The sequence below is a fragment of the Bos javanicus genome, chromosome 11 (genome assembly GCF_032452875.1).
Source record: "Bos javanicus breed banteng chromosome 11, ARS-OSU_banteng_1.0, whole genome shotgun sequence".
NCBI classification, from domain to species: Eukaryota; Metazoa; Chordata; class Mammalia; order Artiodactyla; family Bovidae; genus Bos; species Bos javanicus.
This window is the reverse complement of record NC_083878.1, coordinates 43,113,046-43,135,544: the sequence shown is the minus strand read 5'-3', so window position 1 is coordinate 43,135,544 and position 22,499 is coordinate 43,113,046. Positions and strand designations below refer to the sequence as shown.

Genomic DNA, 22,499 nt, shown 5'->3' with positions numbered 1-22,499 from the left:
GCTTAGAGGAGAATTAGCGCTGCTCCCCCAACCCCATGTCTTACATTACAAGCTTCTTCTATGCCTAGTGCATTTTCAACTTATTATAGCTTTTCTATGGCTTGGAAAATCCCTTGACTGAGTGATGACTGTTTTCATGAAACGGTGCAACATGTAAAGCAATGGTTGTCATTAATAGTGCAGTTATGTAGAGTCTAGGTCTTTAAGCCTTCAGTTTCAAATCAGATTAGCACTCTGTTAACTTAAAATAGCCCCCAAAAAGAAGAAAGAAAGAAAAAAAAAGAACTGTTGGAAATCAGAGGGAAATATTAGCATTATGAAACATGTTAACAAGTGGCCATTAGCACTTTATGTCTGCATGAATAGCATCTTTAAGTGTTTTATTGGTAACAGAATAGAGTGGAGTCACAGAGAATGGCATTACTTTTCAAATTGGCAAGTTCTTTAAATTCAGACTTCTTGTTATTGCCTACTGGGGAGCATTTATTCACCTGTCAAAATGTGCGCTGGGGTGGGAAAAGGTACTTTAGCTTTTCTGGCTGATCCCAGGCTCTCAGGTGTGAGGAATTTGGCCCTTCACTGTGGCCCCCTCTGCTCCCTCCCCACCAAGAGGAGGGAGCGCCTGAAAGCACAGATGGAGAACCAGTAACGCTGTGCGGGAAGCTGGCTCCTCTGGGCTTTGCGCCTGACCCAGGGCCCCTGCCCAGCACTGGTGGGCATGCCTGTGTCTCAGTGTGCCTAGATGGGTGGCTGGCTGCAGGAAGTGTGTAGGGACCACCAAGAAGTGGGGAGCTCCTTCTAGGGTGGCACCTCCCCAGGCTCATAGCCTCTTCTTCTAGTGGGCCCTCATAAGCCTTAGGGAAAAGACTAATTTGGTCTTGACCTGCTCGCTTGAGAGCTGCCCTCCCCATTCCTTTTTTCCCCAAGCTAGCTGACCCCCTCTATTTACATTCTAAGGCAAGTTGCTGTTCCTCCTGGCCTTTAGGGCCTTTGGAGCGGGTGAAGAATAGCATTTGGCTCAAACTCAAATTCCAAAGCCCATGTTAGCCTCGTTATAGGCTGCCTGGTGGTTTTATAGATCCAGGGCTGAATGGCCTCTTGGCAGGTTGGAATTCTGGAATTTCACTCATTCAATTTTCAGTAATTTTTTAAACACTTGCCATGTACCAGGATCTGTTCTTGGTGTTGGGCATATAGTGATGATCAAAGCATTCAAATACTCTGGCTCTTGTGACTTGCATTCTTGTCAGGGATACTCAAGATAAATGAATATAGGCGAGTTATAGAACTTGTCGGACTTCCCAGGTGGCTTGGCAGTAAAGAATTTGCCTGCCCATGCAGGGGACACAAGAGACATGGGTTTGATCCCTGAGTCGGGAAGATCCCCTGGAATGGGAAATGGCAACCCACTCCAGTATTCTTGCCTGGAAAATTCCATGGACAGAGGAGCTTGGCAGGCTACAACCCATTGGGTCACAGAGAGTTGGACTTTCCTGAGCACAGCACACAGAACATGTCAGAAGGTGGCCAAACTACTTTGGAGAGAAGATAGGGACTGCGTGGTGGGCATGCTTTTAGCAGGTTGGTTAGGGATTGCTCTGAGAAGCAAAAGCTCCCAGCAAGTGAGGCAATCACCATGTGGGTTTCTGGAGGAAGAGGGCTCCAAGCTGAGTGAGTGGCAGACGTGAAGACCTGTGCATAGTCTGTCTGACTGTGGAGGAGGAGGGGCCCGGTGGCCAGAGTCAAAGGAGACAAGGAGGTGGGTGGGAGTTGGAGCCTGAGCGGGGGAGACCAGCCCCTGTCTGTGGGCCGTTGTTTTGACCCCACGGAAGATGGAAGCCACTGGAAGATAGCATCATGTGGTTTAGTTTCCACAAGGTCACTTTGGCTGCTTTTTAAGATTTCATTGTGGGGAAAGCGGAAGTTTTAGTCACTCAGTCATGTATAACTCTTTGTGACCCCACGGACCATAGCCCATCAGACTCTTCTGTCCATGGGATTCTCCAGGCAAGAATACTGGAGTGGGTTGCTGTTCCCTTCTCCAGGGGATCTTCCCAACCCAGGGATCGAACCCTGATCTCTCACATTGCAGGCAGATTCTTTACTGTCTGAGCCACCAGGGGAGGTGAGGCTTAATCAGTCAGGAGACTGTCACCAAAATCCAGGCAAGATGATGGCAGCTGGGATAAGGGTGCTGGAGATATGAGAAGGAGTAGGATTCTGGACATATTTTGAGGGTAAAACCAATGAGATTTGCTGACAAACTGGACGTGGATGAGAGGAGTTAAGGTGGACCCTGAAAGGTTTGGTTTGGTGGATGTTTTCTGGGCTGGGGAACGTGTTGGGGGTGCTTGGGAGGATGCTCAGTCCAAGCTGTGGGCGGCCCCTCCTCCCCCTCTTCCTCTTCCTTCCCCTCCCTTCCTCCTCTTCTCCCTTGTCCTCCACTAGCTCAGGGCGGTGGGTGGGGGTCTGACTTCCCCTGCTTAGGAAGGATTAGGAGGAAAGGGAGAGGGCCTTCATGGAGTGGTTAGGAGAGCTCGGGCAGACTGCTTGCAGCCAAGAACACTCACATCAAACTCTTAACTGTAGTTTTTTAGGGAAGGTGTTTTTCTGAACGTTCTACTCCCCAGTTTCCTTCTCTATTTTTCTTTAGCGACCAGAGACGACTTCTGACTCAGAAATGTGCACTTCGTTTCTCGCATTTCTTTCCCTGAGCTTGTTTGCTCAGAGTTCAGGTAAACCATTCAGGGCTGCTAAAGAACCATGGGGTTTGGAAATGGGTATATAAGCTCTGGCCCCGGATATCACCCTTTCCAGATGCCTGAGGTTTTTTAGGAATCCACTGCCGGGTCCTGTATCTCCAAAGAGTGCTTTTCCGAAGATGTCTGTGTGGCTCCACTGTGCTCAGATCTGCTTGTCAGCCCGGGGTTTGGAATTTCTTATGGACACCCCTGTCCTCCTTTCCCCTGGTCCTCCTCCTCCTCCCTTTCCCCCATTCCTGGAAAGAAGTTGGCTGGCAGATAGAGTATTTTTCCTTGAAAGGAGAGTGGAGAGCCCTCTAATGGAAAACTAAAATAATTCTTGGACTCCTTGTAACACCCAAGCTGGCCAAAGCGAGACAAAGTAAATTATTGGGGGGTAATTTGCGAAGACCTGAATCAAACAAATTGTTTTCTTACCCTGGCCTCCACTTGAATCTTTAGTCCAGAACTGGTGATTTTAGTTGTCTGATGAGAAATGAGAGCCAGCATTTCTGTCTGAGTCACCTTTATTTTGAGGGTATCTTTGAGGTTTTAAGGCTCACGGGTGAGCAACTTTTGTCAGCAACAGGTTACTTATCTTAGGAGGAGCTCCTTGCTCTCAAATCTCATTAAAGATCTTAAATGACAGCCTGTAGAGCCTGAGTTTGGGCTTTTCAGGTGGCACTAGTGGTAAAGAATCCGCCTCCCAGTGAAGGTGACATAAGAGACGCGAGTTCGATCCCTGGGTTGGGAAGATTCCCTGGAGGAGGGGATGGCAACCCACTCCAGTATTCTTACCTGGAAAATTCCATGGATAGATGAGCCTGGTGGGCTACAGTCCACAGGGTTGCAGAGAGTCAGACATGACTGAAGCGACTTAGCACACATGCCCAGAGCCTGAGTTTAACACCCTGCAAGCCAGACCTTAGTTTTCCATCTCCCTTATGGTGCTGGCTTTGCCATATGCAGAACAAATTATTCTGGAATTATAGGTGACCCAAGGGAGAGCTCATAGAAGAGTCCAGGCTGCCAGCTTAAAGCTCCGCCATTGAAGAGATTCTCAGAGACATCCTGGGCCTCCAGCCACTCCCGTGGTCCCAGATAGAGGAGCCTTGTCCTGAACCTCCCCATAGCCATGCCCCTCTTGCGTCAGGCGCCCAAGTGGAAGTTCCTGAGACTGTTTCTGTCCTTGCCCATCAATCCTATCCTTTCCATCCTGGGGGAAAGCGAAGTCCACTTCAGAAAGGGAAGAGGCCAACACGGTGACACACAGGCTGTTCCATACCTTATCACTGCATTCCTTTAGAAACGTGTCTTGAGACGTTTGTCTCCCAGCAGCTGACAGCCTCCTTGTTTTTGTAAACATCATGCCCAGTACCTGGGCTGCGTGTGGCCCCTTTCACCATTGCAGGGAGAGTGGCCTGGGCAAAATTCTGTGTCTCCAGCAAGCTTTTCTCTTTCACATCAAGCCCTCTCTGCCACGCTCTCAGGCAAGTGTGGCCGAGTTTGCATTTCCTCCTATTCTTTATTTATGTAATTTTTTTTGTAGTTGTATCGGGGAGAAGATAGAGAACCCTGGGGCAGTCAGCCTGGTAGTTTGGCTCTTTGAGATGAATAACTACTTAGCTGTTGCTCAACTACTTTTGTTTGTGAAATAAAGGGCAGTAAGCACCATGACAGGAGAGAATTTCAGGTTTATTGTGATTTCTTTTTTGTGTTTGCATCTGTCCGGTTCCGTTAGGGCATTACCCTGTAACCCCCTAGGAACCAACACCGAAGACCATATGATTTTAAAGCTTTAGAAATCTGCGTGTGTAATATGTCTTTTGTGAATTTTTTTTTGTTCTTTTGCTTTAGAAACTGTAATAATAATCCATAGTAATTATCCCGTAGTATGCTGTCCTTTGTTACAGGAGCACCGGATTAGTGTGAAAACGTGTCCTGTATACAGTTTCAACAGCTTGATTTTGCTTCTTCCTACACCCCCCGCCCCGTTTCTGTCTTGTGCTATTTGGAAGACAGTTTCCACATTTCTGCCATATGTCTTAGAAAAGCTTGGGACTTACAGGCAGTAGCAGACTTAGGACAGAGAGCTTAGTTCAGGTGGGGAGGCGGCCCTGTGTAACAGAGACAATTATGCAGACAGCGAGCTGTTGAAACAGCTGCGTTTGGAAATAGTGCTTCCCCCTTGCCTGCCCTCTTTTCTTGAGACTCCAAAACATCTGAAAATGCAAAAGCAATTCACCAGGTTTTAACTTTTCTGGCTTGAACAGAAGTAGCTTCAGATCAACATGAGCACAGCAGTCTTTGTATGTTTTGTACACATTTTCCCAGCCTCTCTCTCTCCTCATTTTCTTTCTTTCTTTCTTCCTTCTTTTTTTCTTTACTTCCTTCCTTTCTTCTTTTTCCTTGTTTGGCTTTCTGCTGAAGCTGGAAGACTGTTTAATCCTTGGCCTCCTGTCTGTTGAGATATTATGTTTTTTTAATAGTGCTTGTTTATGACTAAGGTCAAAGACAGTATTTCAGAACAAAAATTAGAGTTAGTTCATAATTGAGTACATATGTATGTAACTGTTTATTTTTATAGTTTGCTAATTTATTTTTAAACAGCTCAGTTATGCCAACATGTTTATAGCTCTGTTCATCACCGGCCTTACCAGTCAGGGTGTTAAAAGGCACATGCTTTTCAATAGTGTGGATCCTAAGTTAAGTTAGATAATGCCATCAGGTAGTAATTTAATTACATTAATCAAGTGTTTAGGTGGAAAGATAGTTTTGCAGAAGCTAGAATGAAATAACATTTAAGTACACATGTATAAATCGCAGCGTTATAGACATTGTTTGAAGTGGCTGATAGGAAAATGGATATATACCAGAAGCTTAGAAGGAAACCTGAGGGTGCCTTCTCCTGAGTCGTAGACACTGCTTCCGCAATTCAGGACACTGCTGGGCCTGGCCGTGTCCTTCATGAGCTGTTCATTGTGAGTCCTCTGAGCAGAGACACACAAAGGCACTTGGGTCATTTTGTACAGCCAGGGCTTTCCTGGGAGGCAGCTGGCCAGCCAAGGCCCACTCTCTGAGCCTGAAAAGGCAAGACACACTCTCGTGAGGTCTTTGTCACCTTGGATGGCTGAGGCTTGGCACGCTTGGGTCTCTTTCCTTGGCGCTCCAAGCCAGCTCTGTCCAGAATCCAAGGAGGGCTGCCTCGGGGTTCCAAAGGATTTTACAGCCTAGGACAGAAGCTGCTGCCAGAGCCCTGGGGCATGAGATGAGGCAGGTTTGCCCACAGCTTTTGCCAGTGAAGGTGACTTTCTCTGCCGTACAGGGACTTAAATGAGGGCCCAGAGCACCAGCCTCTGGCCAGCCACCTTCCCTCCATGCCGTTGGACAAAATGGGAGTGCTGGCATTTGGCTAACACGACAGGCTCTTGGAGCCCAGGTGCTTTTTCCCACCTCCCTGTGATGGAGTGTGTGCGCGTGCTCAGTTGCTCCAGTTGTGTCTGACTCTTTGCGACTCTATGGACTATAGCCTGCCAGGCTCCTCTGTCCATGGATTCTCCAGGCAAGAATACTGGAGTGGATTGCCATGCCGTTCTCCAGGGAATCTTGCCGACCCAGGGATCAAACCTGGGTCTTGACACTGCAGGCGGATTCTTTACTCCCTGAGACAGCTGGGAGGCCTGATGGAGTGTGGTGGATGTCAATGAGTGCTAGCGAAAGGGGACTTTCAGGTGTGCTGACAATCGCTCTTCTGCCTTCTGACACCATCTGGCTTCACCCGGCCTATGGAGCCTGGTGTGGTGTCCTGTACGTAGCCTGTAACACCCTACCTGGGTTATTCACCAAGTGTCCCTGGGACTCCTGGCTGTTGGTTTTCTGGATGCACATTCTTCTGCCCATTGTTGATGTAGGGACACTGTCGCCCTCTCTCAGGTAGATTTATTCCTGGGCATATTTGTAATTGCCTTGTTCCTGGTTGGGAGTCAACCACGAATGAGTTGGTCTGAAATGAAAGGCCCCAATGGAGGATTACCATCCTCATCACAAAGCAGCTACCTTTTGTAGGTGGGGCAGGCGGAGAGGTCCTGATTTCACCACATTCTTGCCTCGGTGGCCCTAAGGTCTTCGTCCCTTGAAGAAGAGCTGAGGGAGCTGGAAGGAAGGGTGAGAGGTGTGTCTTCGTGCTGGTTGAGACAAGAAGGAAAAGGCGGGTGGGTTCGGCCCCCAAGGGCAGGACAGGAAGGCTCTCATTCCCGTGGTGGATGCAGTGTTTGTCCAGCTGAAAGCTGCCCTACTCGGCTGACTACCTGATGAGTGATTTCCCCCAAGTTGACAGCTGCTCCAACACATTTCACTACAAGTCCTGACAAAGCAGGGTGTTCTTGTGGGGCTGCTGTTGCTGCAGCAGGCATTTGGAAGAATCTGGAAGGATGGGGCTGCATAGGATGACCTTGAAGCAATCTCCCAGTGTCTTGTTCCTCCCTTTCTTGCCAACCCTCCAGCTTTCTGGGTTTATGAGAAATTGGGCCCACCCCTTTCAAATATCCACTGTGCTCTTAATAATGGGACTAGATGTAAAATCATGGTGTGTATTTACGGTTCTGGAATAAGCCCTTGGGTGAGCAGCAGCATATGTGAGTCTTCCCTCATGAGTAACCTTGTAAAGAGGCAGGGAAGGTGGTGTCTAAGCCTGAGAGGGTAAAGGGTTCGTCTGGTCTCACACAGCTTCAGGGTCAACTTAGGATCTGGACTGAGGCCTCCACAGTCCCTGCTCCCGTGCTCAGTCCGCCCACAGGGCAGACAGAGGGACCTGGAGCGCTTTGGGGCAGGGAAGCTGTGGGGAGACAGGTGACAGGGGTTAGTCTGCTCTCAGAGAGTTTGCAGGGACCGAAATGTACCTGACATTCTGCTTTTCTGTATAATTTCAAGAATTTATTTCCACGGTCCGAAAGCACCAGGGGCAGTGTTAACCTGGAGGAGCTTCTCAGTAAATACTTTAGGTTGTTTTCCTGGGGAGCAGTGGCACCTGATTCTGGGGCTTATCCTCGACCTGCTGCAATGCTGAGCCAAGGCTCTGAGGAGGAGGGTGGGGGTGGGGGAGACAGGCGGGGAACCCCCTTGACTTTTGATTCACCTTTTGCTTCTACTTTTCCTGGGTTCCAGGATGCTGAGCTGCCATTCCAAAAAGAGCATTAGTGTAAGTGTGAAACCCCAGGGGTCAAGGGTGACTTCTTTGTTCTGTCCTACTTCCCTCTCGGAGAGAGTGCGCAGGCAGGGTGGAAGGTTCAGACATGTGTAATAAGCTGGCATTCAGGTTGGTGGCCTTCTTTACCTTTGCAGTGGGTGGCTGGGCTGGGTGAGCCCCGGGGAGGCTTAGAAAGGGAAGGGTGGACCCGACAGACCTTTGGGAAGACCATGCAGCTTCATCATTGCTCCCGCAGCTGCGCATGGATGGCCAGGCGGGAGCCGTGCCATCCATGTGAGCCCTGGGCCCTGGTTCTCTTTGTGCGCAGGCTCAGTGGGCCCCTCTCTTGTTCGGGGGAGTCCTGCCAGGCAAGTATGAGTCAAAAAAGAGACCAGGACGCTGTGGCACAGAGGTGGTGAAGGCCCAGTGATACTTTCAGAGTTCTCAGAATATGCCTCCCGAAGTGGAGAATGCTTTTGACAGGCAGGGAAAATGTGAAGTTTTCGTCTGGTAGGGCCTTGATGCCCACTGTCTTTCGTTTCCTTCCTCCCTCCCCCATTTCTCTTCCTTCCTTCCTGTTTTGGTTTGGTTGAGCCTTAACACTCAATGTCTTTCATTCCCTTGCTCCTTTCCTTCTGTTTTTTTTTTTTTTTTTCCCTTTTTAAAAAAATTGATAAAAGTCAATTTTCAGAAGGTTTAGATACATGCAAATTACTGTCTAATTTTTAAAAGTTTACAAAAAAGAATTGAATTCTGACAAAGGAGCCAGAATACTGTCCCTCTCAGTGGGCACTGGGTTTATATCTTGTCTCTCAGCTCTTTGGTGTGGGTTAAATTAGCCCTCACAGGAGGCCACACTCTCCTGTCGGGGCCATCTGGGTATTTGCTGAAGGCTCTCCAGGGCTGGGTGAGAACTGCTGGGTGTGGAAACCACGGCGTGGATGTGGGACAGGCCCTGGTGTTGGAGTCTGGACAGCGTTCAGGCCTGAGCGCTGCAGATTCCTTCCTGGAATCTTGGGTCGTAAGTGCATGAGAAGTCTAGGGAGTACATAGGAGGCTCATGCCTTGTGCTGGAGTAGTGGAGGAGAGACGGTGGAGAGGAAATTGTGGTGTTGTGCAAAGGGAGCAAGAGCTTCTGTCTCGCAGGGCGAAGTCTGCATCCTGGAACATCTGCCCAGTCGGTAGTGGGTGGCATGGATGAGGGTGTTATTAAGAACCTTGAGAAATGAGGTTCCTTTGCAGTTACCCCTCTTTTCTCCCTTGGGTCTCCCGGTTGGACCTCAGTCTGTCCTTCACTTGCTTGGAGACAGCGGGGGCTTCAGAATGGGGCCCCTCCCTTCTGGCATTGGGGGGGACCCAGTTTGCAGGATGTGGCTTCCTCCCCTACTCCCACCCCTAAGGCAGATGCAGTGAGTGGGTCTGGATCTGCTCCCTTCCCCACAGATACCTTCCTGACTGGCTTTGATCCTTATTTAAACACATTCCATGCATATTAAGATGACAGACACATTGATTTTGCTCCAAGCAAGTAGCTATCCACCCTAGATGGGCTGTGGGCCCCAAGCAGGTGATGTTTGGAAGAGAGTAAGGGACAAGCCCCGGATGGACGGGTGTTCTCTCCGTCTCACTCACTCCTCCCCCATCTCATTTTACCCATGAGAAACTTTGTTCTCTTAGAGATGAAGTGCCTCCTCCTGGTCACACAGCTTCTTAGTGACAGAATTAGAATTTATGTCTTTTTTAAAAAGTTAATCTTTATATATATATATATTTTTTTTTTTACCATTTGGCCCATACTGTGCAGCATGTGGGATCTTAGTTCCACTGACCAGGGATCAAACCCATGACCCCTGCACTGGCAGCCCAGAGTCTTAACCACTGGACCACCAGGGGAATCTATAGAATTTATGTCTATTGATTACCAGTCAAGTGCTTTTTCTGACTCAACTATATTACCACAATCAGAGACAAATTTATTCTCTTTGGTATTGTTTAAATGCACATTTTACTATTCGAAAGCGTGGAATTGGGTGTGAATAATACTTTTTGATGTAGGAGGAAGATGAAGAGAGGAAGCCGACTGTGACCATTCTCGGGCAATACCTGGGAGCCGGGAGTTGGGATCACGACAGAGTACAGATATGTGCTAACAAGGACCGACCGCGCTACCCTTCTGGGTTTCACGAAGAAGTCATTCTGTCTGTGTAATTTTATTAGGCTGAGACTTTTTCCGATGGTTTATTTTTCCGTTTGCTCACACCCCATAGAAGTGAGCCAGGGAGGGAAGCCAACACGTTTGCACTATTTACCTACTCTCTGACTTTGGAACTTAGCAAATCTGCTGTGTGTGGCTTTGTTTTGCCGACTTTTACAAATCAAGACCATAAACTGTAAAGCACATCAGCTCACTTCTGAGGGACCTGATTGCTGATTGTTGCCTTGATAAGTGTCTGTACAAATATTTATATGTTGCTGATAGTCTTGAGTTGCATTGTTGCAACATGCAAAGCTGTCAGGTTTCCAGGACTTCTGGTGGCAAAGCTTCTCCACGGAGTGAGGCTTATTTTTGATCTGCTCTTCCCTGAAACCTTGTTAGCCTGCGATTGCACGTAATGCAATGCAAATTGTGGAGAAAGAAACATAATATTAGCCCGTGCCGTCATTCACTAGTAAAATAACTAGAAGAGGCCATTCTGGAATGCAGGGAGGCTGGTACAACTTCTCAGTGTAGCTTCTTCTGACCCCCCTCCTCAAGTACTCACATGAGACGAGCACACTGCTGTGATTAAGGAAGCAATTCAATACTTCGGAAAGGCCTTCATCTCTTGCCACGTAGGTGAGCACCTGAAAAAGAACTTATAAACCATTTGGAAGCGAGTAATCCTGTTACGAAGGTGTCCTTCATTTCCCTGAAGGACCCACAGCTTCCTGAGACACTTCCATGTCTGTTAACAGATCAATAAGGGTTAGAGCTGCTAGACTGTGAGCTCCTTGAAGCCAAGCAATGAGGCTCATTTCATTTTATTCTCCCCACCATTAACAGTTCATGTTTGGAACAAATGAATGAAATTGGGTGCCATTATATATCAGGTGGAATGAAGGTAGCATTTCTGGAATGAGGATGTAAATAAGTGTAAAATTGGATATTCGCTAACACTTTCCCAGGAACAGGTCTCTGAGCATGAGAGCTGAGAGCTGAGCGTGTGGTGTTGGAGGCCTCTGTGGCTGATTTACTTGACCATGATTGGGACCAACAGTTAAGTCTTCTCCCATGTTACAGATGAGGACTCGGAGATTCAGGAGTGCTGTGAGCCCACAGGGCGAGGTGACTGAGTTCTAGCAGGTCCTGAGTTCCTGCTCTGGGCTGACTGTTTCTCAGACACTATTTTAATCAGTTTCCACAGCAACCCCAGCAGACTGGCAATACACCATTGTCATGTACATTTTACTGATGAACAAACTGAGGTTCAGAGAAAGAACTGCGTTGGATCACACAGCCAGGAAGTCCTGCAGATGAAGATTCCAGAATCTAATTCAGAGAGCCTGAGTGCCCCCTCTGCTGACACACCTGGGCTTGAGCTCATGTGGCCCACTCAGGTCTGGGTTTGCAGTTCCAGGCCCACCAACCTGATACCTGGCCTGCTGGCAGGTGCTGTCTCGAGGGGTGGCAGCCTGCAGCCTGGCCCTGGACTTGGTCCCTGGGGGTTGGGAGAAGTGGAGCGCCGATAGTACCCCTTGTCCTTTCCACTCTTCCCCTGTCTTTCTCAGGGCCTCCCCTTCCTTCCTTACCGGTGTCACTATCTGCCTGCTCCAGCGTGCGTTCCTGCCGGGGATTAATGCCCTGGCCAGGCTACTGCTGCTCCCGTTGTCCCATAATCTGGAGGCATGTCTGTCAGCCAGCAGGGGTGTGGTTTGGGGATGGAGAAGTCAGAGGTGGCTCAGCCTGAGGAAACTGGCCCTGGGAATCTCACCTGTCCCTTCTCTCCTCCCCAGAGTGGCACCGTCAGGATTGCCTCTCTAAACATAGCCCCTCTGTGGCCCCAGGGGCTCCCTCCAGACCTTTCCAGGCCTCTGGGTGATCCACCCTGGCCAGAGAAACAGGACTGTGGGAGTCCCAACCCTCAGTGCCCTGGGCAGAGCCCTGACATGCAATCGTTCTGGCAAGCAGCCTTAGGCAGGCCTGGGCAGAGGACTGAAAGGAGGAGAAGGAGCTGGGAGAGCTGCAGCAGACCAGATGAGAGACAAAAGACAGCTCGAGAGCAGGCTGCTGGGCGGTGGGGTGGGCACACCCGTGGAGGCCCGGCCTGGCCTGCGGGGAGGAGTAAGGCTGGCGCCTTCTCCCTCAGAGTCTCAGTCCTGCTGGAGGCCAGCCAGCTGCTGGAGCTGGGTGTGGGGCAGTAAACACAGGGTCTCGCAATCTTGAAGGTTATGAGCTGGGAGGCCGAGAGGAGGGAGAAATGAGAAGACGGAGTATCAGACAGCACCGGCCTCTGCACCCCTCTCTCCAGCGCACACTGTGGTCTAGGTGTTGACCTCCAGACCTGTTTCACGGCAGCCTCTTCCCTCAAGGCTGAGTGAGTTTTTTCACTATGGTCCACACTTTGGTCCTGCATGGTCCCTGGGGTAGATGGGTAGGTGTAGGGAGATTGGCAGACATTGTCTTGAGAAGTCAGCCCCTCCATAAAGCCAGGTACATCTGAGTTCCTTCAGCCATTGGCCTCGGGTGGCCTGAAACAAGCCAACCAACCCCATTGAGCCTCAGGCTCCTCGCCTGTAAAATGGAGTGAATTACCTTTCCTGTCCACTGGGAGGAAATGTTCCGCTTGACTCTAGGTCACTCAGAGGTGTTGCAGGATGTGTGTTTTGTCACAGAGGCATGGCTCTGGAAGCACAGGCATGGTGGTCTTTTGACTTGTCAGCTCTATGGGCTGAAAGTGCGGCACGGCCTACCGATGGATGCTGTCTGCTGACCTTGCCCAGCATGTGTGGCTGGCCTGAGCCCTGCCAGCCTCGCCCTGCTCTGTGGGCAGACATTGTCCTCTAGCTTGGCATGGGCCCAAAGATGGGAGAAGGTGACCGCAGCTCTGGGAACCTGAGTTCCAGGGGACCTGCCTGGGGTAGCCTTCCATGTGAGTCGCCCCTGTGGCATCCTTCCCTTTCCATGCGGTGTGCAGAGAGAGTTGGGGGAAGGGAAAATGGGAGGAGCTGCTGCCCCTGCTGCACATCCCGCACCCTGCTTGCTTCCTGTTCTGTTAGAGAAATGCGGTTACTTCAGGAGTTGGCCAGTCATCTGAGGTTGATCAAGTTTACGGGTGATTCAAACGTGTGTGCAGGGTACATATGGCTTACGACACAAACCCGAGCGATTTCCTTTAGCAGCCAAGTCTCCATGCTTCTCAGAAAATCAGCAGCCTGGCAAATGATGGGGCGAATCTGGGCTGACCTTGGACCTGCAGGTGACCTCAGCAGCCCCGCCGGCTTCTGGCTTCCTTTTCCCTCTTCCCTCATCAGCCTGCTTCCCTCTTTCCTGATGATACATGTTGGTGAGTAGATGGATGGGTCAGCTCACCCCTGCTCACATTTCTCCAGCACACTAAACCCATTTGCCATTAAAAGTTGGAAAACAAGCCCAGGTGGTGCTAGCGGTAAAGAAGTTGCCTGCCAGTGTGGGAGATATAAGAGACGTGGGTTTGATCCCTGGGTTGGGAAGATCTCCTGGAGGAAGAAATGGCAACCCACTCCAGTATCCTTGCTTGGAAAATCCCATGGATAGAGAGTAGCCTGGGGGGCTATGGTTCATAGGTTTGCAAAGAGTCAGGCAGGATTGAAGCAACTTAGCATGCATTATCATTTGGAAAATGTGCCCATGTGCCAGAGGTGGCTATGTTATGAATGCCCCAGACCACTTCTAGGAAGGAAAGTGGGTATGGGGCAGCCCAGTGCTTCAGGGTGCCTCCCTGGTACATGCACAATGCACTGTCACCTCCCACCTCCCAAGTGCACGCCAGGCAACCTTGCGGACACCCCTGTGTCCAGCCCAGCCTGGGTGTACATCTTGCGTGCTTGGTCGGCACTGATAGGGGTCACCGGTGGGGAGGAGTTCTCCTCGGAGCACACTGCCACATGTCCCGTGAGCTGTCTCTGAGGCCTTGCCCAGCCTGCAGTGTCCAGGAGAGCCCTGCTGGTTATCACTGTGGGCATTATCTCCACTCACCACCTCTGTGCCCAGGGCTGTGGTGTCCCCTTGAAGAACCCCACACCCATCTCCCAGAGGCCCTTCTTGCTTAGAGTCTGACCCAATCCAGCTCCCACCACCCCAACACCTTCCAGGGACTTTGAACTCACCCCAGCCTTGCTTGAAGCAATGTCCTTCCCCAGAGGACCAGATCTGCCTCTCTAGGGGCTGCCCTGGGGATCCCTGCCATCTCAGCAGTGCTTGAACCTTGTGGGTTCTTGTGGTGGCCCTTGGCTGATATGGTTTCATTTAGAACCAAGCACAGCACCCTTTGGAGCATTTCTCTACTAGAGTGTTATCTTCTCACTGGCAAAGAGAGAAATGGGACAAAAGAGGTTGCAGAGCCCTCTGGGGGAAATGTGTGCTGAAGATAAGGTGGTAACACAGAGAAAGGGGGAGTATGAGACTGGTCTAGAAGACCTTCCAAGAAAGGACAGGTTGTTAAATTGCTCTGTCAGCTGTAGAGTGCTCTTCAGTGGCAGCTATTGTTATTATTACCATCATGGCCATTATCATCACCATGAGAGGATATGGTCATGAGGTAGGTGCTAACTGTAAGTGCTGATTGAATTTTCAACTGATTTCCTGATTTTAGAGGCCACAGATGTGTCTACCTGGAACATTCCAATTCAGTTCAGGAGCTGAGGTTTGAGTCTAGACTTCATAGCTCTCTGATAGTTTGCTGACTGGTTTCTAGGTGTTGACTTGAAGATAGCTTATACATCCTTGAATTGTCCATATTGTGAAAAATCTGAATTTATCAAATAGAGCAGTAAAAAGGTGATGCGTCATTTTACAAAAGATTTTTTTTTTTCACTTTACCAAAGGATCCTCAGTGGTATTTCTCTTTGATGGAATGTTTGTCTACCTCAGAAAGTGTTTACAGGTCATTAACTACTCTGGTGAAGGACCTCGGTAGAAAAGGAAGCCTGCAAGCAAATAGACTCATAGCTCTAGTTTAGAGGGTGCTAGTTAAAGAGAATCAGACTCCTTGACCGACAGGTATGTGCCCAGCACTCTGTGTATCCAACCCTGGGAAAGAAGTAGGGAGCATGCTTCCTTCCTTGGAGAACTGGTAGTCTCTTTGGAAACAAGACTTCTCATGAAATAATTGGGGAGACAGTATAGTGAAGACAGAAATTAGGTGCTAAGTTGTGTTCAGTCATCTCTTACGATTTATTGATGGAAGAATGAATGGGCTTTGCTTTACCGAAATTCAGTTTATGTACTGCTTTTCAGGAATACTGCAGTGGTGCACAGTGAGGGAGGTCAGAGGAAGGAAGGAGTTGGCTAAGACTCCTCTTGGGAACACAGAGAGAGCTTATAATGGAATGCAGAGGGCTGGCTGTCCTAGAACTAAATTCTATGTGATCAGAGTTTGCCTCCCAGAAATGGCCCAGGCCCCTAAGAGATGCTGGGACAGAGACATCTGTTAGGCAAGAGGGCAGTACAAAAGGGAGAGAGGGACTCATCGTCCATGTCTCGAATCCTTGTCTCCAACTAGTGGCCAAGTGGAAGATGACGTCACTTTTTCTCTTGCCCTTCGCGCCTGCCGACTGCTGCTCTGAGCCCACTTAGGCTGTGTGTCGGAACTGACTAGAGGACAAGGATGACTTGTCATCAGATGGTCAGCACCAGGTCTGTCTCTGCTGGGAAATGGTTTCAAAAAGTTTCCAGTTCTGCCTCAGAGGGCTCAGCACTTGCCCCTTTAGTGACATCTTTGGGATAGTCAGCTCTCCCCTTTCCCAGTTGGTGGCAGCCTGCCCCACCTCACGAGGGAAGGCATTCTGTAAATGTTTTTTTTTTTTTTTTTCAACTTCCATTTTATGGGTCCTAGTTTGTTTTCCCAGTTTCCAGGGACCCTTCCTGGTGCTAGAATTCTGGGATTTCATGAGCAAATCCATGTTCTCCTAACCCATTTCCTCTGTATATGCATACGCATAGCTTTCTTTCATCCCCCCTCTTTGTTATCCTAAAAGCCTTCATCATACGTTGAGCTTTCACATGAGAGTGGCCCTGGTCCCCTTTTGTTTAGTTTGTGTTCCCCTTTCCTGGCAGTCTTTCCAGGATTTATAGATTATGTCTTAGGTGTTTTAAAAAACATTCTAAGAAGATTGAAAATATCCTTGAAATTTTAGACTCACAGAAACAACAATGCCATTTAGAATCTGGAGTTGCTGTTTGCCCCAAGTTATCTCTGCCCCAGGCTCCCACAGTGCAGGGGATTGGGTTGGGGAGGAGCAATGAGGTGTCTGTTTCTGAGCAGGAAGGGAGTTTGCCAAACGTCTTTTATGAATATGTACTCCAAACTCTCAAAGCACAGGGACCATAATAATTTCTGCACCCCAACTTGGGATACAAACTGACTGCCTCCACTGGCCAGACTGGACTCATTTCTAAGGGGTTCCACCCTGATTTACTGATGAACCCTGCCTGCCATCCCTGTGATAAGAAAGGAAGATAGGCAGGACTTGGGAGCTATCCAGAGAGATACAGCTGAAGAGATACAGCTGGTCAGTGTCCAGGTGTGCACAAATATGAACAGCTTGCTGATTCTAGTACAGAGTCCCAAGCTGGCCAGGAAGGAGCTGTGGCATCTACTCTTAGCCAAAACCCACCAGGGTCAACACAACTGTGTTGGTCTGGAGCAGGCCAACAGTTGCTTTTATCAAAGGCCCCATGGAAGGGCTTGGCCTCTGATTGGGGTGGGCACGAGGGTGGGGTGGAAGAGGAGTGGCCGATCTCTGGGTCTGTGACTGCGCTCAGGTGGCTTCTTTCAAAAGGTTCTTTTGTTGGTGGAGAATTGGATTTTGTTACTCAAGAGGAATAAAATTATTTGTATGCCGTGGCAGGTAGACTAGGTCATCCCTCCCCAAATTGTAAAGGAGGTGAAGGCTCCCTTGAACGCACTCTCCCCACCTCATCACTGTCTGTCTGTTTTCATCTGTCCATCTCTCCATCCACTGGTCATATATGGATGCCTATAAGCACAGTAGCTTGGAAACTGCATTCCCAACTGCCCCCTCCCTCCAACCTTGAATTTCTTGATCTATGCTCCCCCTCTTCCCTTTTCCCCTGATCCCAACTTCCTCTTGGGAAAGGAACTGATGACCTCATTTTTGCTGAGGTGTAACAAATACCAGGAGGCATGTGTTTTATTTCACAATAAAGTGTATGCACTTTCTCATTTCTAAGTACTTTACAAATATTAACTCATTTTACTTTCATAACAACTCCTATTAAGCAGATACTATTATTATTCCCATTTTACATATGAGTCAATTTTTAAATTCCAGCTAAAAAAATAGAGTTTGGTGGTGAAACATTAGGAGTGAGCCAGGACCAGTCTGTATCTCCCCCGGTCTGGCTCTGCCAGTTGGAGATTAGGTAGTTGGAATGTATACACTCTTCTTCCTTCGATATTTTATCCCACCCAGCTCTGGGCCATTTCTACCCTCCTCTCCCTGTACTCCCATCTCTGCAAAAATGACACAAGATTTTTAAGACATTAGAGAATTAGAGATCATTTACACCAACTTCCTTGTTTACCGTGGGGCAACTGAACTCCGCAGAGGTGATGAGACCCGGCATGGTCACTAGACCAGATGGTGTCAGTGCACGGATGAGAAGCCAGGGCTCCCTGCCTCCTATCTCCCAGCCTCCCATCTTCTCAGTCCCGAACCACTGCCAGCACCATCTTCCCCACTGCCTCATGCTTCCTCAGTCTATATAGGTAAGAGATGTGTTGCCCCATAAATGAGGATTTGCGTAGGTCTCCTAAGTTATGCAGGTGCACTTCACTCACAGGGCTTCACTTTCCCTTTCTTAGTTTATTGCCCGTAGCAGTCTCTGTTTTGTTTTCTTGGGACTTCCCCGGTGGCTCTGACGGTTAAGAGTCTGCCCTCATGTGGGAGACCAGGGTTCAATCCCTGGGTTGGGAAGATCCCCTGGAGAAGAAAATGGCAACCCACTCCAGTATTCTTGCCTGGAAAATCCCATGGATGGAGAAGCCATGTAATTGCATATCTGGGACAAGCAAAGTCTTACATTTGGAAATAGTGTTATAACTCAGTAAGTTGTGTTGAGTCTCACTTGGCTCATTCTCAACTTGTTTGGGCTTCTCTGATAGCTCAGTTGGTAAAGAATCCACCTGCAATTCAGGAGACCCTGGTTTGGGAAGGGAAACCTTCTCCTGGGTTGGAGAAGGGAAAGGCTACCTACTCCAGTATTCTGGCCTGGAGAATTCCATGGACTGTATAGTCCGTGGGGTTGCAAAGAGTCGGACACGACTGAGCGACTTCCCTTCACTTCCCCTTGAGTTGTTTTTCTATTTAAGGTGGCTGCCCCTCTTTTGTCCGCTCTCCCTCCACTTCCTGTGTCTTCTCTTGGCCTGCCTCTGCCGCTGCTGGGGGCCACTGCAGCTCCAGTCTCAAGGCTCCAGCTCCCTCAAGGAGCTTTCTGCTTCGTGGTCACCTGTTGTCTCCTAGCCCTGCCCTGTCACAGCCAGTGAGGGAGGGGAGAGGGGAGGGGGAATCCTCACATCATCTGGGGATTCTCTGTGTCCACAGCTCTGGGCAGCAGCTGGGGGCCCTTCCGAGGGAGGCCTTGATGTTGTCTTCCTTCCCAAGGCCTTTTGGCAAGGTAGAAGTTATCTTCAGGACCCTTGGCTGCTGTTCAATTACACAGCTAGTGGGGGAGGTCAGTCACCCCCCTTTCTGACCTGGAGAGGGGGAGGCTCTCAGGACTCTCAGCACCACATTTAATAGTTACTCCTGACTCAGAAGGGGGTCTCAGTCCTAAAGAATGGCTATTATAAAAATGTTTTGGGGTCATTTCCCATCATTCCACTAGAGTATCAGAAAGGTCTCTGCTTGGAATAAGGTGACATTTGCTAATTGAGCCAGGCTGCGATACAGGCTTTGGAGTTGAATTCCTTGAGGACTAGGAGGATGGGGATGGGACAGGCTGTAAGGTGACAAAATGGGGGTTCCCTGGACTCTCAAACTCAAAAACTTTTTTGTGTTCTCAAAACTTGAGTTCCTCTAGATATTATTTATCTAAGAGAAATAAAGACATGCATTCATACAAATACATATATGCAAATGTTCATTGGAACATTGTTCCTAATAGTCAAAAAATGGTAACAACTCAAATGCCAGTCGATAGGTGAATGGATAAACAAATTGCAGTACTGCCATACAGTGGAATATTCAATTTAAGAATGAAATGGTAATACATCTAACAACATGGATGAATCTCAAAATCATTCTGCTCAGTGGAAGAAGTTAAAAGGTTTAATGCAGTTTGATTCCATTTACATGAGATTTTAGAAAAATCAAAACTAAAATGATGAGAAGTAGATCAGTGTTTAAAAGGGGTCAGGGGATTAGGAGAAGGGATTGACTGCAAAGGGGCATGAGAAGACTTTTTAAAGTGATGGAAATGTCCTCTGTCTGATTTTGGTGGAAGTTCTACAACTGTATACAATTAGCAGAATTCATCAAACTGTACACTTAAAGTAAGTGACTGTTGTATGTAAATTATGCCCCAATAAAGCTAAAAAATAAAAACCAATACTTGAATTGGACCATCATGGAAGGCTGTCTGTCTGTCTCTAGCTTTTAACTGTTTGCATCATCTCAAGACTCTAGCCATCTCTGGGCAGATTTAGAGATTTGGCTTTGGAGATTTCATGGAAGTCGGTAATGCCTGGAGAGAGGCAGAAGCAGACTGAGATGATGCTTTCCACCATGAGCAGAGCACATGTGAGAAATTCATGAGCACTTGTGAGTGTGTGAGGTGAGGAACAGTAAGGGGAGGGGATTTATTTCATAAACCAGAGGGCTTTAAAATATAAAAGGGGAGAATATGCCTGAGTCAGTCTTACTCACTGATATATCTTCTCTTTGGGTGGAGGGTGATCCCAACCGTGTGACTGTCTGGTGAATTCCTGTAAAGTGAGAATTTTTGTGTTTTTAACATCCATCTTCCTCTGCAAATCATCTCTCATGCAAAACTTAAGGTTGTCAGCGTACATGTGACATCTAGACTTTCCTCATTCATTTGGTAGACTTGAGGGGACTGCCTTTTCTGAGCCTAGCTTATGCTAAGGCCATGTAGATTTGAATCCTTACACGGAAAACCTCCGTGTGTGTGGCGTTGGGTTGCACTGGGCACAAGGCCTGACTCCGGGACTTGGCTGTCAAGATGGAAAAGGGATGCCCTGGATGCCTTGATGTGAACATTCAGCCCAGCCTGTGCCTTGAGGGCGACATTACAAATAATAGTTAAATTAGTTGTTGCCCTCATTTTTCTAGGGAGTTCCCTTTACAAACTAGGATAGATAAAGTGGCCATGTTTCCTTCTCTCTGGCCTCAGAGTGAAGTCCTTTTTGATGATGCTAGATTCAAGAGAATATTAAAAGTATGTTTTTAGAGCTTAGCGTTTTGCCTTCATTGTGTGCTTCAGCCAAACCTAATGTCTTTGCAGCTGACCAAGGTTGAAATTGAGCTAGAGGGCTGTGCAGACTTAAAGATGAGTTTCCTGTAAAGATGTTAGTTTTTGGTAACTGACAGCCAGACTCAATCAACCTGGCACATGCTCTGGTTGGTGCCTGGGCTTCACTTCTGCTCTTCTCTAGGGTGTGGAATGGCTGTTTAAAGAGGGTGGATATTACTGCTAATCTTTGTGTAGCATAACAGGTTACTGCCACTTGCCTTTTTTTTATCTGGAAATACAAGCAGATATCAGAAGGGAACTGTTTGTGGCTACAGAGATGGTTAAAATTGTCATTATGAACAGAAATGATACTTGGAAAAATAACTTTCCTTTTAGGAAGGCAAATCAGTCATTTAACCACTATTTGTTGAGTTTCTAAGATATATGTATATCATATATCACATGCTGTGCTGGGTCCTTTGAAATGAAATAAAAATAAATGGAAGACAGAGTCCTTGCACTTCAGGAGCACATTGGGAAGGTGTAGAGTTAAGGAGGGGCATTGAGAGGTAATGAGCGATGGAAGGACTGGTTATGTGTCCAGGGTGGTGCAGGGAATGTGTGCTCCTTAAGGTCAGGAAAGGCAGAGAGTGATTCTTTATGCCAAGGTGACCAGCAGACTTTTAGCTTGGCCTTGGATATGAACAGGAAATCAGAGAGGAGGAAGAAAAGCCTGAAAGACACATGTATACCTGTGGTGGATTCATTTTGATGTTTGGCAAAACTAATACAATTATGTAAAGTTTAAAAATAAAATAAAATTTAAAAAAAAAAAAAAGAAAAGCCTGAAAGAATTTTAAACTAACCTGAACCCAAATGCACTTTTCTGGATGATGTAAGAGAAAAGTTTATATAGGAGTATTAAATAGACATTTGAGAGGGGAAGGGAGGTTTTTGGGGCCCAGGAGATTAGCCAGGGATGCATGGAGAGTCAAAAGGAAAGCAGAGACCCTAGTGAACCCAGAATGTTCTAGAGGAGGACTAGCTTCTATTAGGATTTGAAGTGGTCAGAACATCTTTGTAGCTTCCGTCATGGTACTTCCTCCTCCTGGCCGGAGTTTTCTTTTGAGACAGATGTTGGTCAAACAAGCTTTTTTTGTCTGTGGTTGATCACTTGGTGTACAGCATGGCTTCTGGTCCTGGACAATGAGGAGGGCATTTTAGCAGAAGGCAGGGTAGTTGTGTGTTCACTGCAAAAGGAATGTAAGCTTCTAGGAGACTTGGCAGCTTTGGGGAAAATCTCACAGTGGCAGAAGTGAATTAGGTAGTAGAGTAGAACTGACTTCCAAGAGCTGGTATTATGTGGATGTGCTATGGGCCACACGACAAAAAGGAAATGGGATGAGAAAGGGTGTAAATGACTAACAGGGACCTGTCAGCAGGTGGACTGCTGTTGACCAGCTCCCCAGAGTGAAGGTAGTTAGGTGTTTCCACTTTGTCTTCCCCAAACTCTCTAAAGCAACTGTTCCACTGGCGTTAAAGACATCCTTCAGGAACCTCTTGGTTTCCTATTGTTTATGACCAACAGCAATGTTTTCTTCCTTTCTTTGAAGATAATTTGGGGTGGTAGTGACTTCGGGCTAATTTTGATTCTTTGGTCACTGACTTAAAATTTTTATTGTTATTTTTTTTTGCATTAACCAAAACTAGAAAAGTTTCCCTGAATCCCCTGAAATGTGTTTCCTTTCATTGGGAAAGCCAACTATCTCTAGCCATAACAGGGTTTACACTGAATTGTATAAGTGATACTGACTTCTGTGTCAGCAAAAAATGAAACGAAAACTGATCATAGATGACATTACCTAAATGACAGTACCTACGTGTGTCCTTTCTTTCACAT

The 22,499-nt window shown here is 47.9% G+C and overlaps 1 protein-coding gene across 14 annotated transcripts in view; it reads left to right on the top strand.

Moving 5' to 3' along the window:
• The window catches only part of BCL11A (BCL11 transcription factor A), a 101,632-nt gene that overhangs the window by 42,380 nt on the left and 36,753 nt on the right, over window positions 1-22,499 (top strand). The gene's annotated exons all lie outside the window — the stretch shown is intronic.